The 14629-nt window shown below is 41.3% G+C and overlaps 1 protein-coding gene across 4 annotated transcripts in view; it reads right to left on the bottom strand.

Moving 5' to 3' along the window:
• Nucleotides 1–14629, bottom strand: part of LOC140480385 (triple functional domain protein) — a 588738-nt gene that overhangs the window by 469512 nt on the left and 104597 nt on the right. The gene's annotated exons all lie outside the window — the stretch shown is intronic.

Genomic DNA, 14629 nt, shown 5'->3' with positions numbered 1-14629 from the left:
TGCTTAAAGTGAGTCAGCACTTGAGAAATGGCAGATTATTGCCATCTCATTAAATACAGTCGTAGAGACATACAGCATGGAAACAGACCTTTCGGTCCAACTTGTCCATGCCGACCAGATATCCTAAACCAAAAAAGTCCCACTTGCCAGTACTTGGCCCATATCCCTCCAAACCTTTCCCATTCTTATACCCATCCAGACACTTTTTTAAAAATACTGCAATTGTACCAGCCTCCACTTCTTCTGGCAGCTCATTCCATTCACACACAACCCTCTGCGTGAAAAAGTTGGCCCTTAGGTCTCTTTTATATCTTTCCCCTCTCACCGTAAACCTCTAGTTTACCTCTAGTTCTGGACTCCCCCACCCCAGGGAAAAGACTTTGTCTATTTATCCCATCCATTCCCTTCCTGATTTTATGAACCTCTCAGCCTCCATCGCTTCAGGGAAAACAGCCCCAGCCTATTCAACCTCTCCCTATAGCTTAAATCCTCCAACCCTGGCAACATTCTTGTAAATCTTTTCTGAACCCTTTCAAGTTTCACAACATCCTTCTGATAGGAAGGAGACCAGAATTGCACACAATATTCCAAAAGTGGCCTAACCAATGTCCTGTACAGCTGAAACATGACCTCCCAACTCCTGTACTCAATGCTCTGACTGATAAAGGAAAGCATACCAAATGCATTGCTCACTATCCTCTTTACCTGTGACTCCACTTTCAAGGAACTATGAACCTGCACTCCAAGGTCTCTTTGTTCAGCAATACTCCCAGGACCTTACCATTAAGTATATAAGTCCTTCTAAGATTTGCATTTCCAAAATGCAGCACTTCACAGCTATCTAAATTAAACTCAATCTGCCACTCGTCAGCCAAATGATCCATTTGATCTGTTAAATAAAAGAAATAAAAAGGAATGAGAAAAGGCAGAGAAGGCATAAATTTCAATCTTTGCGAATATGAAATGTGACTCAAAGATATTCAGGTACTACTACAGAATGCAGAGTTACAGCCAAATAATATATTTCAGGGATCACATTTGAACTAATTTCTGGTCAAACAAACAAAGCACAATCATTGCAAGTTACCTAACTGAAAGCAGATCATTTAACTCTGCTACCCTTGGAGTTTGGAAGATATTGCCATTTTGGTGAGTTAAAGCACTGCATCTTATGGATGATGCACACTGCAGCCACTATGTGCTTGTATATGAGGAAGCAACTTGACTTTGGTGGATGTGGCACAAATGCAGTCTGTTTTATCCGAAATAGTGTTAAGTTATTCAAGTGATAACAGAGCTGTAGCCACACATGTGTAGAGTGTTCCATAATACTCCTGACTAATGATTTGTAGACGGAGGACAGGGAAAACAGGAGGTGAGTTTCTTACTGCTGGGTTTCTCACCACTAACCAGAAGGAAGGAGGATTCTCACAAGGGAATAAACCAACCATGGCTAACCAGGGAAATTAAGAGTATTATCAAATTGGAACAAGATAACATACAATGTGCCAAAGATTCGTGATAAATCAGAGGACTGCGAAAGTTTGAAAAACCAACAAATATGATCAAAAACGTAATAAAGAGGGGAAATTAAACTGTATGGGCAAGTTAGCCTGTAAGAGTTTGATGCAAAGTATTTATCCTTCTTTCAGTCAAGAATAAATACCCTGGAAAATAACTATCATTAGAGCAAAAATACTGGGGGAAACTAATGCGCTAACATCCTACGATTTGAAAGAAGTTGCAGCAAAGTCAGTGGATTCATGGAAGTAATCGTACAAAAATCCTTTGATTCTGGAAAAGTCCCAGCGGATTGGAAAATATGCCAACATAACACTCTTAAATGAAAAAGGGAGGAAGACAAAAATAAACGGCTAATAATAGTCTAGTTAGCTTAAAATTTGTCATTAGGGAGTTTGACATTTGTAGCTCAGGTTGACGTTCTGGATGTAAGTTTGTTTGCTGAGCTGGAAGGTTAGTTTTCAGATGTTTCATCACCATAATAGGTAAGATCACCAGTGGGCCTCCAGTGAAACACTGGTGTTTCCCCGCTTTCTATTCATGTGTTTAGGTTTCCTTGGATTGGTGATGTTATTTCCTATGATGACATCACTTCCTGCTCATTTTCTCAGAGGGGAGTAAATGGGGTCCAAGTTGATGTGTTTGTTGATAGAGTTCTATCACTATCACTAGTATCCTTACATACAGATGACGAAAGACACCACTTTGACTGGGACAACACATCCATTCTGAGATAAGCCAAACAGAGACACGCATGAGAATTACTAGAAGCATGGCATTCCAACCGGAACTCCAACAACAAACACATTGACTTGGACCCAATTTACCACCCTCTGAGAAATAGAACATCACCACAGCAAGTGACATCGCCAACCCAAGGAAACCTAAACACATAACCAGAAAGCAGATCATAACACCAGTGCTTCACCGAAGGCTCATTGATGATGTTACCTAGTATGGTGACGAAATGTCTGAAAACGAACCTTCCAGTTCAGCGAACAAACTTACATCCAGATCTGTCATTGGGTTTTGAAACATATAATACAATCAAGTACAGTCAACATGGTTTCACGAAGGGGAAACATGCCTGACAAATTTAGTTATTTGAGAAGGTAACAAGCATTATAGCTGAAGGGGAACGAACAGAGGTAATGTTTTGGGGTTTTCAAAAGGTAGTTGATAAGGTTCCACAGATAAGACAATTTAATAAGATACCAGTGCATGGTGTTGGGGTAGCATGTTAGCATAGATAGAGGATTGTTTAACTAACAGAAAACAGAGTTTGGATAAAGGGAATGTTTTCAGGATGGCAACCTAGAACTAGTGAAATGTCAGAGGGATTAGTGTTGGCATCTCAAATATTTACAATAAGTATTAATGACTTAGATGTGGGAAGTGCATGTACAATGCTAAGCTTGTGAATGACACTGAAATAAGAGAGAAAGCAAGTGATGAGAATGACAGAGGAGCCGGAGTGACTTTTCTACCACAATAATCACTATTACTTTTTCACCGCTGTTTTTCCTTTTAACTACCACCAATAAACACAAAATAGCCAATCAAGTATTTACAAGCAAAGCTCATTATGAGCAATGCAAACTAAAAGTAGAGAGAGAGAGACAGCTGTTGAGGTTGGGACATTAAGTAGATTCAGGTTGAGATAGACAGATTTTTGATCGTTTGGGGAATCAAGCAAGAAAGTGGAGTTGCAGGCAATCAGAATATCCATGATCTCATTGAATGGCAAGTGCAGACTCAATATCCAAATGCCCTACTTCTGCTCCTACGTCTTCTGGTCATTTCCTGTTTTCTGATTTCAGTCTTTCTTTAAAATCTTTTCCTCTTTCCTTTCTTGCCAACTTCTCTCTCTGAATTTCAAACACTGAATTTCAAAACTAAATTTCAAACACTCACTCTTCTCTTTCAAAGAACATTACAGAGCAGTACAGGCCCTTCAGTCCTCAATATTGCGCCAACCTGTGAAACCAATCTAAAGCCTCCTGAACCTACACTATTCCATTGTCATCCATATGCATATCCAATGATCATTTAAATGTCCTTAATGTTGGCGAGTCCAAGTTCAAATTTTCTCCATTAATTTCCTCCTTTTTAACTTTTCCACCACTTACTAATTTAACCTGCTTCATCTGCAACTGAATTTACGGCAAGTTCAAGCTGTGTGCCACTTGCATTAAACTCCTTTTCCAATCCCAGATGTTACAGGATAACAATAACTGGTCATCTATCTCTGCGCTATTTCCACTCACTAGCCCTGGATGTCTAGTATCCAGAAAGCTATTGATTTGACTTGACACTGCTTAAGAACTTAGCACCTAAGCCCACCTGGGTACTAAATTCCAAAGAACCACCACTCCGAGTGAGAATTTCCCCATTTCGAAATTCTGTCTCAAGTAACTTACCCCTTATTCTGAAACTATGTCTCGGCTCACCAGCCAAGGAAAACTACCTATTACACTCAACCTGCCATGTTTGCTAAGAATTTTATCAAGTTTCAGTGAAATCGGCTCCAATTCTCCAAAACTCTAGATTTGGTTTCACCAAGGCTCTGTACAATTACAGCATGATATCTTTACTCCAATCCCCTTGTGACAAAGAAAACATAGCTTTCGTCTTCCTACTCGTGTGCTGCACTGCATGCTAGCTTTCAGTGACTCATGAACAAGGACACCTAATTGGATATCAACATTTCACTGGAGGAAATACTGTGTTTTCTTCTACCAAAAAGGATACCTTATTTAAAAATATTTCCATTTGTCATGTTTGTTCTCATTCACGTAGTCTGTCCACGTCCCCTTGAAATCTCCTCCTACCTTTCTCACAACTTCGATTCCTATCCACTTTTCAAACATCACAACATTAGTTATAATTACATTTGGGTCATCTATCCAAATTATTTACATGAATTGATCACAATTGTGAACCTTGCAGTGATCCTCTTGATACCCCAACAGTTACACAGCCTTCCATCCTAACGATGGTCTGTCTGATCAGTATTGCTGACAAGGCCAGAAGTTATTGCTCATCTCGAACTGCCCTTAAGGAAATGCTGCTGAGTCTTGAAGTAACATGGTCCATCTGGGAGTAGATAACCCACAGTACTATTAAGAGCAGAGTTCTAGGATTGTGACGTCCTAACAGTGAAGGAACAACAACATAATTCCAGGTCAGTGGCTTAGAAGAAAGCTGCCAGGTGATGGTGTCCCCATGTGTCTGCTTTCCTTGTCATTTTGAGTCAAAGTTCTGGGGGATGTGGTCAACGGAAGTCTGATCAGGTACTGCAATTTTTTTTGTACAAGTAGAAATGCATACGCTGAATAGAGGAAATCCACGCTCTTAGATGAATACCGGCCACTTCAGCAATGTACTGAATGTATTCAGCATTTATACTTCCAAGATTGTAACTATTTTGCATCCATAAGTAGAATATTAGTTTATCTTTGACCTTTTAGTGCAAGTAGAGACAAAATTTGGGATCAGTCTAAATTCAAAAATGTATAAAAATGCGAACTGTATTCTCAATCTGACAAATTATGACAGGAATATTTGCTTAGCACCAAGCCAAACAACTAAACATTCTTACAAATAGTTAAGTCAACTGGAAAAACAGAAAAGAATTTAAGAAAAACACATATGATCCAATGAAATGCTACACTGAATACAATGTCCAATTTTGTAACTTCTGGTGGGTTTTGAAAAGCATAAATAATTAACACCATCTTCAAATGATATACTTTAGTTCATAGCACAATAGTGTTTCTAGATATGTTCAAAGATCATATTTATCTTACGGAAAGTACCTCTAAAAAAGTAGGTGGGGTTTGAACTCTCCTGACTAGGAGGTAGGGTCACTATGAGTGCACCATAAGACCCATCACAGATACACAAAATTCCAACTCAACGAAGAGAGTTTCTATGAGGCCAATTTATTCCAATAAATAAATTTAGAGATTGCTGAATGTTATTGTACATTTTATCTGTGATGAACAACTTTAAATCTCTGAGCCCCACATAATTCCCTTACCAAGACAAAACAGGTAACCTAGTTACAGGTTTCTAAATATGCTGCTCAGTGACTGGTCATTGGTTGCGTAAATGAGGTCAGCTCTCCCTCTGCTACTGCTTGTATAGCGAATTAGTGACATGGTTAGTTGTTAAAAATTTCACCTCACTTCAGTATCTGCTTTCAGATCACCATAAAAGGAAACATGGAGCAAGATGCCTATTCATCCTCAGTCTATAAAACATATGAGGTCATCCAAGTTACGAAATAAAAAAGTTAAATGAGAAAAATCCATTAAAAAGAACTGGGCTGCTGAAAAGCATTTAATTTCATCTTAGATGGCTTCTTAATGAGATTTCACAGTCTCACCCACAGTCTTGCTGACATACGTATACGAGAAAACTGCGTTTAAGAAAATCAAGAAAAATCTTAAACTACTTAGTGTGGCTGGAATCAGTGTCCGTGTAAATTGTATAATTAAGGCTGCTGATGAAATTTTAAACTTGAGAATGGGTCAGATGCAGGGACAAAGAAAAACATCTGGCTATGAGAGCAAGGTCACAATCTGGATAAAGACAAACAGAAGGGACAGAGTTTAACAGGAAAAAGTGCATCAGCAATAAGATCCATGTATAGATGTGATAAAAAAGATAAAAACTAAAGGCCCTTCCTCAGAATGCACAAAGTATATGTAACAAGATAAACAAAAAAAACCAGCAGCATAAATAGGGAGATACTGATCGCTGAGCTGGAAGGTTCCTTTCCAGATGTCTTGTCAGCAAGCAAACCTACATCCAGAACCTCTGGATCTGAAGTTGACCGCTACAAATCTTCTCAAAACTCGCTAAGGGAGATATTGAGTTGATTTACTTGCTGATGGACAGACCATTTTCAAAGCTGAAAAATAAAGATTCCAAGCTATACAATATTTTAAAATGTTAGGCAGAATGGAAAACAAGTGTACTGTCTTTGGTTATAAACAGATATCAGAAGGACAGTAGCAAGGAAGGATCTTGGCTCAGAAAATTTGCAAATATATAGGCGAATGGAGTGAGGGGGATTAAGAATAACAAGAAATAGAAATATCTGGTGGGGGTTTATAGGATCACAACGTGCAGTCATACAGTTAGACAGAGGATTAAACAATAAGTTTTTGGATTTTTTAAGTTAATTTGTGACTTTAGATTAGATTAGATTACTTAGATTAGATTAGATTACTTACAGTGTGGAAACAGGCCCTTCGGCCCAACAAGTCCACACCGCCCCGCCAAAGCGCAACCCACCTACATCTACCCCTTACCTAACACTACGGGCAATTTAGCATGGCCAATTCACCTGACCTGCACATCTTTGGACTGTGGGAGGAAACCGGAGCACCCAGAGGAAACACACGCAGACACAGGGAGAACATGCAAACTCCACACAGTCAGTCGCCTGAGGCGGGAATTGAACCCGGGTCTCTGGCGCTGTGAGGCAGCTGTGCTAACCACTGTGCCACCGTGCCGCCCACTATTAATGAAGGCATTGTAATAAATCTGTTGTCTTTACTTTTCATACTGCAATAAAATTAAGTTTTTGTTGAGTGTTTGAAGTTGACAGCTGTGAAGAGTAAACTAATAACTGCATCATGTGTACAGGGTCTTGCAATAATTGTTACATTCATTTCTGCCTAGGTGCAAGAAAAGGTATATCACGTTGTTTTCATTAGGTCACTCAAAATAATTGAAACAACAGTTCAGTCAAACGAAAAGGGCAATTAAATACCTTTGGGTTGCTGGACATATTATACAAGCAGAGTCAAGAAACTCCGACAGCAGAATGCTGTTGTTGAGGCACCAGGCAGTCAGGGTCCTGAGGAGCTGACAAGACAGTATAAAATTGCTGGCTCTGTACTGGAGAGACAGTAGCGACTAAAGAAAGCACCATTAAAGAGGTCAAGTGTTGCTGCTGGCTCGGAGGAACTTATTGACATCTCAGGAGCTAAAAGTGGAAGTGCAAGACCAAAAACAGTACAGGTCATTCATGTGTGAGGGAACCCCCGTGAATGCTGAAATTAATAAGTGCAAAGGTTGTTAAAAATAGGTTAAAATGCTTAAAGATATCACAGATATGATTTTTGCCCATGAATGTTGATTCTGTTGTTACTTATTTTTTAGTACGATAGGCGAATTTGCAATGTGCGATTTCATGGATACTGAGAATTTACCATATGTGCTTCATGCACTTGAGCAAGATTGGGTAGAAAGCACAATTCTATTGTTGTTCACGGTCCATCCTGCCTTGTCGGTGCCCAATTTTGTGGTGTCAGCTCTATTTGAAATCAATCCCATTTAGCATGGTGGCAGTGCCACATAACACATTGGAGTGTTTCCTCAATGCAAACATAAGTCTTCACTTCAACAAGGACTGTGCAGTGGGCACTCGACAGATACAGTGTACTTGTATGAGGAACATAAAGTTAAAAGGCCACTCCTCCTAATACAATATACTTGTATAAGGAACATAAACATTAAAAGGCAGATACGGCGACAAACAGCAGTACTTTTGGTCCAGCTAGTCACGTGCTAAAGGACATAGTTGTTAGACTTGGTCTGTGGCAGGTGGTGTGGGAACCAGCAAAAGTGAAAAACATACCTAACTTCATCTTTACCAATCTGCCAGCTACAGATGCAGTATCGGTAAGAGTGACCACTGCACAGTCCTTGTGCAGACAAAGTCCAACCATCACATTGAGAATAACCGCCATTATGTTGTATGGCACTCACACCGTGCTAAATGGGACACACTTCTAACAAATGTAACAACTCAAGACTTGGCATCCATGAGGCGTTATGGGCCATCAACAGGAGAATTCTACTCCAGCACAAACTGTAACCTCATGGGCTGGTATATCTCTCACTCAACCATTTCCATCAAGCCAGGGTATCAACTCTGTTTGAATGGAGAGTGCAGGAGGGCATGTCAGCAGCAACACCAGGCATACCTGAAGATGTGGTGTCAACATGATGGAACCACCAAACAAGATTAACTGCATGTCAAACAGCATAGGCAAGTGGTAGACAGAGCTAAACAATCAGACAATCAATTGATCAGATAGAAGCTCTATTGACCTGCCACATCTAATCATGAATAATAGTGGACAATTAAACAACTCACTGTAGGCAGCAGCTCTGCAATATCCCTATCCTCAACGATGGATGAGCCTAGCATAACAGTGTAAAAAATAAATCTGTAGCTTTCGCAGCAATCTTCAGCCAGAAGTACAAAGTGGACGATCCACCTCAGCCTTCTCCAGTAGTGCCCAGCATTACAGATAGCAGTCTTCAATTCACTCCATGTGAAATGAAGAAATGGTTGGAGACACTGGATACTGCAAAGGCTAGGGCCCTGACAACATTCTGGCAATAGTACTGAAGACCTGTGGTCCAGAACTTGCCACTCCCCCAGCCAAGCTATACCAGAGCAGTTACAACACTGATATCTATAAGAAAATGTGGAAAATTGCCCAGGCATGTCCTGTACTAAAAAGGAAGACAAATTCAACCTGGCCAAACACTGCCTCATCAGTCTATTCTTGATCATCAGTAAAGTGATGGAAGGTGTCATCAACAGTGTTATCAAGCAACCCTGATCAGCAATAACGTGCTCAGTGATGCCCAATTGGGTTCTGTCAGTGTCACGAAGATCCTGAACTTCAGTACAGCCTTGGTTCAAACATGCCCAATGAGCTAAATTCCAGAGGCAAGGTGAGAGCGACAGCTCTTTACAGCAAGGCTATATTCGTCCGAGTGTGGTATCAAGAAGCTTGGCAAAACAAGAATGAACGGACATCCTTGGACAAACTCTCCATTAGTTAGAGTCATACCTGACACATAGGAAAATAGTTATGGTTGTTGCACATCAGTCATCTCAGCTCCAAGACTGGAGTCTCTCAGGGTAGTGTGCTTGGCCCAACCATCTTCAGCTGCTTCACCAATGACCTTCCCTCCATCATAAGGTCAGAAGTGGGGATGCTTGCACAATGTTCAGCACCATTTGTGACTCCTCAAACGATGAATCAGTCCATATACAAATGCAACAGGATTTGGACAATATCCAGCCTTAGGCTGACAAATGATAAGTAACAGGCACACCACACAAATGTCAGACTATGACCATCATCATTAAGAGACAACCTAACCACCATCCTTTGGCATTCAATGGTGTTACCATCACTGAATCCCCCACTGTCAACATCCTGGATGTTACCATTGATCAGAAACTCAACTGGACTCACGATAAACACAGAGCCACAAGAGCAAGTCAGAGGTTAGAAATGCTGTTGAGTGTAACTCACCACCTGACTCTCAGAGACTGTCCACCATCTACAAGGCACAAATCAGGAGTGTGATGGAATGCTCCCCACCTGTCTTGATGAGTGCAACTCCAACAACACAAGAAGCTTGACATCATCCAGGGACAAAGCATCCCACTTGATTGGCATTACATCCACAAGAACCCACTCCCTCTACCACTGACACTCAGTAGCAGCAGGGTGTACTATCAACAAGGTGCACTGAAGAAATTCACTAAAGATTCTCAGAAAGCACCTTCCAAACCAATGACCACTTCCATCTAGAAGTACAAAGGCAACAGATATATGGGACCACCACCACCTTCAAGGTCCTTCAAACTACTCATCACCCTGACTTGGAAATATATTTCTGTTCCCTCACTGTCGCTGGGTCAAAATCCTGGAATTGCCTCCCTAATGGCATTGTGGGTCAGCCCTCAGTGGGTAGAGTGTGGCGTTTCAAGAAGGCAGCTCACCGCCACCTTCTCAAGGGCAACTCAGGACACACAATAAATGCTGGCCAGCCAGCAATGCCTACATCCCACAAGTGAATAAATAAGTAATTAGGAAGGCAAATGGTAAGGGGGCTGCTAGGGTGCTGCAATGCAAGAATAAGGAAGCTTTGTTTTAATTGCAAAGAGTTGGATAAATTCATAGATGGAGCAACATACAGAGCTTTGGCCACCATGTTTAAAGTATATAATTGTTCTATTAAATTGGAAGTTCAGTAGGTCAATTTCATGGGAATTTCCTAAAGTGGAGCAAACTAGGTCAACTACTATGGAGGATTTGAGACGACTGATCTCGCTGAAACCTCAATATTTGAATAGAATTGAAATATACCAATAATCAACAAGCACTTTGGTAAATTCCACTAATTCCTCAAGACAATGACATGCATGCTTGCATTTGGAAATTTTGTCTACTGACTTGTGACGTACCTACTGTGCATTTGAGGTTTTTCACATTTCAATGCCAGATGGATAAAGTGAAATACTGTAACGTATCCCTGCAACTTTTAGTCTGCACAATAAACTATCATACTAAAAATTTCTGTTTCTAATGGTCAATATTTATTTCCAACCATTTCAATGACACCAAACTCTACTTTAAAGAAAGCTCAGCTGCTACAAAGAGAGTTAAGTGCAATAGGGAAAGAAAATTGGAAGGGAATATTCCATATTAAAATCACTGAAGGTGCCAGTGTGCAGGTGGATAAGGTAGTAAAAAAGGTCTATGGCTGGCTTGCCTTCATTGAAAGGGGAATTAAGCACAAGGAGAGGCAAATTACAGCTTTACAGAACTTTAGTTGGACCACACTTGAAATATCGTGTACAGTTCTGGTCACCACACTATCTGAAGGGATATGGATACTTACAAGAGGGTACAGAAAGGTTAACCAGGATGTTGCCTGGTATGAGGGATTTAAGCGATGAAGAAAGGTTGGACAGGCTGAGTTTGTTTTCACTGCAATGCAGGTGGTGGTTTGGGGTGCCTAATGGAAGTTAAGATTGTGAATGGCATAAATAGCATGGAAGATATGCAACTTTTTCCCAGGGTGGAGAATGAATTACTAGGGGACACAGGTTCATCCAGTTCCGCATCTTCACAAGAAAGCTAAACTTGGCCACCTTCTCTAGGCCATGCCTTGTATACCAAACGACACTGAAATCCATCCATTAAATTTTGAAATTTATTGTTTCCATTCAAATGGTCTCTGAGGCAAAACTCTCTTCCCACCTTCAGTGACAGGCCATCGTAATTAATTGCAAATTGGCTTTACAAGTACCAAAGGTATGTCATTTGACCAATGCATACCAGTTTTCTTTTCTCCTCACTCAAACACTTCATAAAATACATGCAAGCTGCAATACAGAATTCTCTCGTTATCAAGTTCAAAATAACACAGAAGGGAATTACCGCAAATGCTGAAATATGCACTGGAAATCAATGCTGGAGTTCACAGGTCAGACAACATCCATGGAGAGACAGCAAGCTAACGAATGAAGTCTGGATGACTCTTCATCAGAGCTGAAGTGAAATGTGGAGGGGAAAGAATTGGTGGTGTGTGTGTGCGCGCGCGTGCGTGAGGCAGTGGTGGGGTGTAGAGTGCTGGTGGACATTTTTATCACCAATGAAGTACTGGTTTTGCAGTTTGCGCTGACCTTTGCTGGAACACTGCAGCAAGCCTGAGACAGAGATGTTAGCTGGGGAACACAGTGGTGAGTGGAAGTGGCAGGCAAACAAAAGCTCAAGGTCATTTTGCACACAGAATATCAATGTTTAGAAGTTGCAGAGGTAGGGACCAAGGTATCTCAGAGGGAATGATCCTTGCAGAAAGCTGACAAGGGAGGGGAGTGGAATGTGTGCCTGGTGGTGGCAGAAATGGCAGCTAATCATCCTCTGAATGCTGGAAGGGGGATGAGTGAAAACCAGCGGGGGGGGGGGGGGGGGGGGGGGGGGGGCTGATCACTGTTGTGGAAGGGATGACAGGGGATGAGGACCAAAGTGTGGGAGGTGGGTCAGACACGGTGGTGAGGAATCCTCCACTGAGGAAGAAGGTGGACAGTTTGAAGGGTCCCTTGACGAAGTTGGCATCATTAGAATGGAGACAGAGGAACTGGGAGAATGGAGTAGAGTCTTTACAAAAAGCAGGGTGAGAGAGTGTATTGTCAAGTTGGTGCATTTGTAGTGGATATTGCTGGCCAGTCCATCCCTAAAAATTGAATCAGAGCTTTCGAGAAGGGGAAGGAAGGAGTCAGAGATGGACCAGGTGAGGATGACAGTTAAGTTGGTGGGGGGGGGGGTAGAGAACATCACCAAAGGAAATTAGATTAGAGATCACTGTGGACACAATAGCCTGGTGTTCAATGATGGGGTCATGGAGGGCTGCGAAATTGATGCAACTAAAGTTACATCAACAGCTCTCAATGAACAGGTCAAGTGTAGGTAAAAGGCCTAAGGGAGGCTTCTAGGTGGAGGGAAACTGCTGGATGAGGGTGAGAGAGTCTGTGGGACTTGGAGAAGACTCTTCACCAAACAAGTGACAGCGGAAGAATTCAATGTCATGCCATGCCCAAAATCTGTTACGGTGGAATCACAGGGGATTAAACTTTGCTGACCACAGTATGTTCAGCATCAAAAAACAGGTGGTGATCAGAAGGGATGGTAAAAACATGACACCATCCCACCGAACTTCATGTCATCTGTAAACTTTGAGATATAACATATCATTAACTCATCTAAATCACAATATATTTTGTAAAAGCTGAGGTTTAAGTACTGATCTTTGCAAGATCTCTAATAACCACCTACCATGTGGGACCTTACTGAAAGTATTCTGAAGGTAGAAACTCAATCACACATACCCACCCATATTTTCAAACTGACTATCTGCTTTTGAGAGACTTTTGTGGCTGAACATTTGGTCAGCTAAATTATTATGTCCTTATGTAACTCTGGTGTTTTAGCTTTATTTTGTAATGTCCATGTGAAGTATGGTGGGGTATTTCACTATGCTAAACGTTATATAAGTAAATATTGTTCAAACAGAACTCAAATAAATTTATAAATTCACAATATTGTCCGTTCTGCATACAAAAATGTAGTGTTAAGAACGAAACACGAAGCAGAATTTTGTCACTTTAAAAATCTTGTTCTTTTACCTATAAAAATATTAATCCTTTGGTCTGGCTGCTTCAAGTACCAAGTACAAATCAAGCAGCAGTCCACCCTTTCCAAGCCATGTATTATCTTGTACGTCTCTATTAAGTCTCCACTTAATCTTCTAAACTCCAATGACTACAATCCCAGGATCCTCAGCCATTCCTCATATGTTAGACCAACCATTCCAGGGATCATCCATGTGAATCTCCGCTGGACACGTTCCAGTGCCAGTATGTCCTTCCTGAGGTGTGGGGACCAAAGCTGGACGCAGTACTCCAAATTGGGCCTAACCAATTTATAAAGTCTCAGTAGCACAACGGTGCTTTTATATTCCAACCCTCTTGAGATAAGTGACAACATTGCATTCGCTTTCTTAATCACGGACTCAACCTGCATGTTGACCTTTAGAGAATCCTCGACTAGCACTCCCAGATCCCTTTGTACTTTGGCTTTACGAATTTTCTCACCGTTTAGAAAGTGGTCTATGCTTTTATTCTTTTTGCCAAAGTGCAAGACCTCGCATTTGTTCACGTTGAATTCCATCAGCCATTTCCTGGACCACTCTCCCAAACTGTCTAGATCCTTCTGTAGCCTCCCCACTTCCTCAGTACTACCTGCCTGTCCACCTAACTTTGTATCATCTGCAAACTTTGCTAGAATGCCCCCAGTTCCTTCATCCAGATCATTAATATATAATGCTAACAGCTGTGGCCCCAACACTGAACCCTGCGGGACACCACTCGTCACCGGCTGCCATTCCGAAAAATAACCTTTTATCCTAACTCTCTGCCTTCTGTCAGACAGCCAATCCTCAATCCATCCCAGTAGCTCACCTCGAACACCATGGGCCCTCATCTTGCTCAGCAGCCTCCCATGTGGCACCTTATCAAAGGCCTTTTCGAAGTCTAGATAGACCACATCCATTGGGTTTCCCTGGTCTAACCTACTTGTCACCTCTTCAAAGAATTCCAACAGGTTTGTCAGGCACGACCTCCCTTTACTAAATCCATGTTGACTTGTTCTAATCAGACTCTGCTCTTCGAAGAATTTAGAAACCTCATCCTTAATGATGGATTCTAGAATTTTAC

Source organism: Chiloscyllium punctatum, chromosome 8 (genome assembly GCF_047496795.1).
Source record: "Chiloscyllium punctatum isolate Juve2018m chromosome 8, sChiPun1.3, whole genome shotgun sequence".
NCBI lineage: Eukaryota > Metazoa > Chordata > Chondrichthyes > Orectolobiformes > Hemiscylliidae > Chiloscyllium > Chiloscyllium punctatum.
The sequence above is the reverse complement of the archived record's forward strand: the minus strand, read 5'-3'. Positions and strand labels throughout refer to the sequence as shown.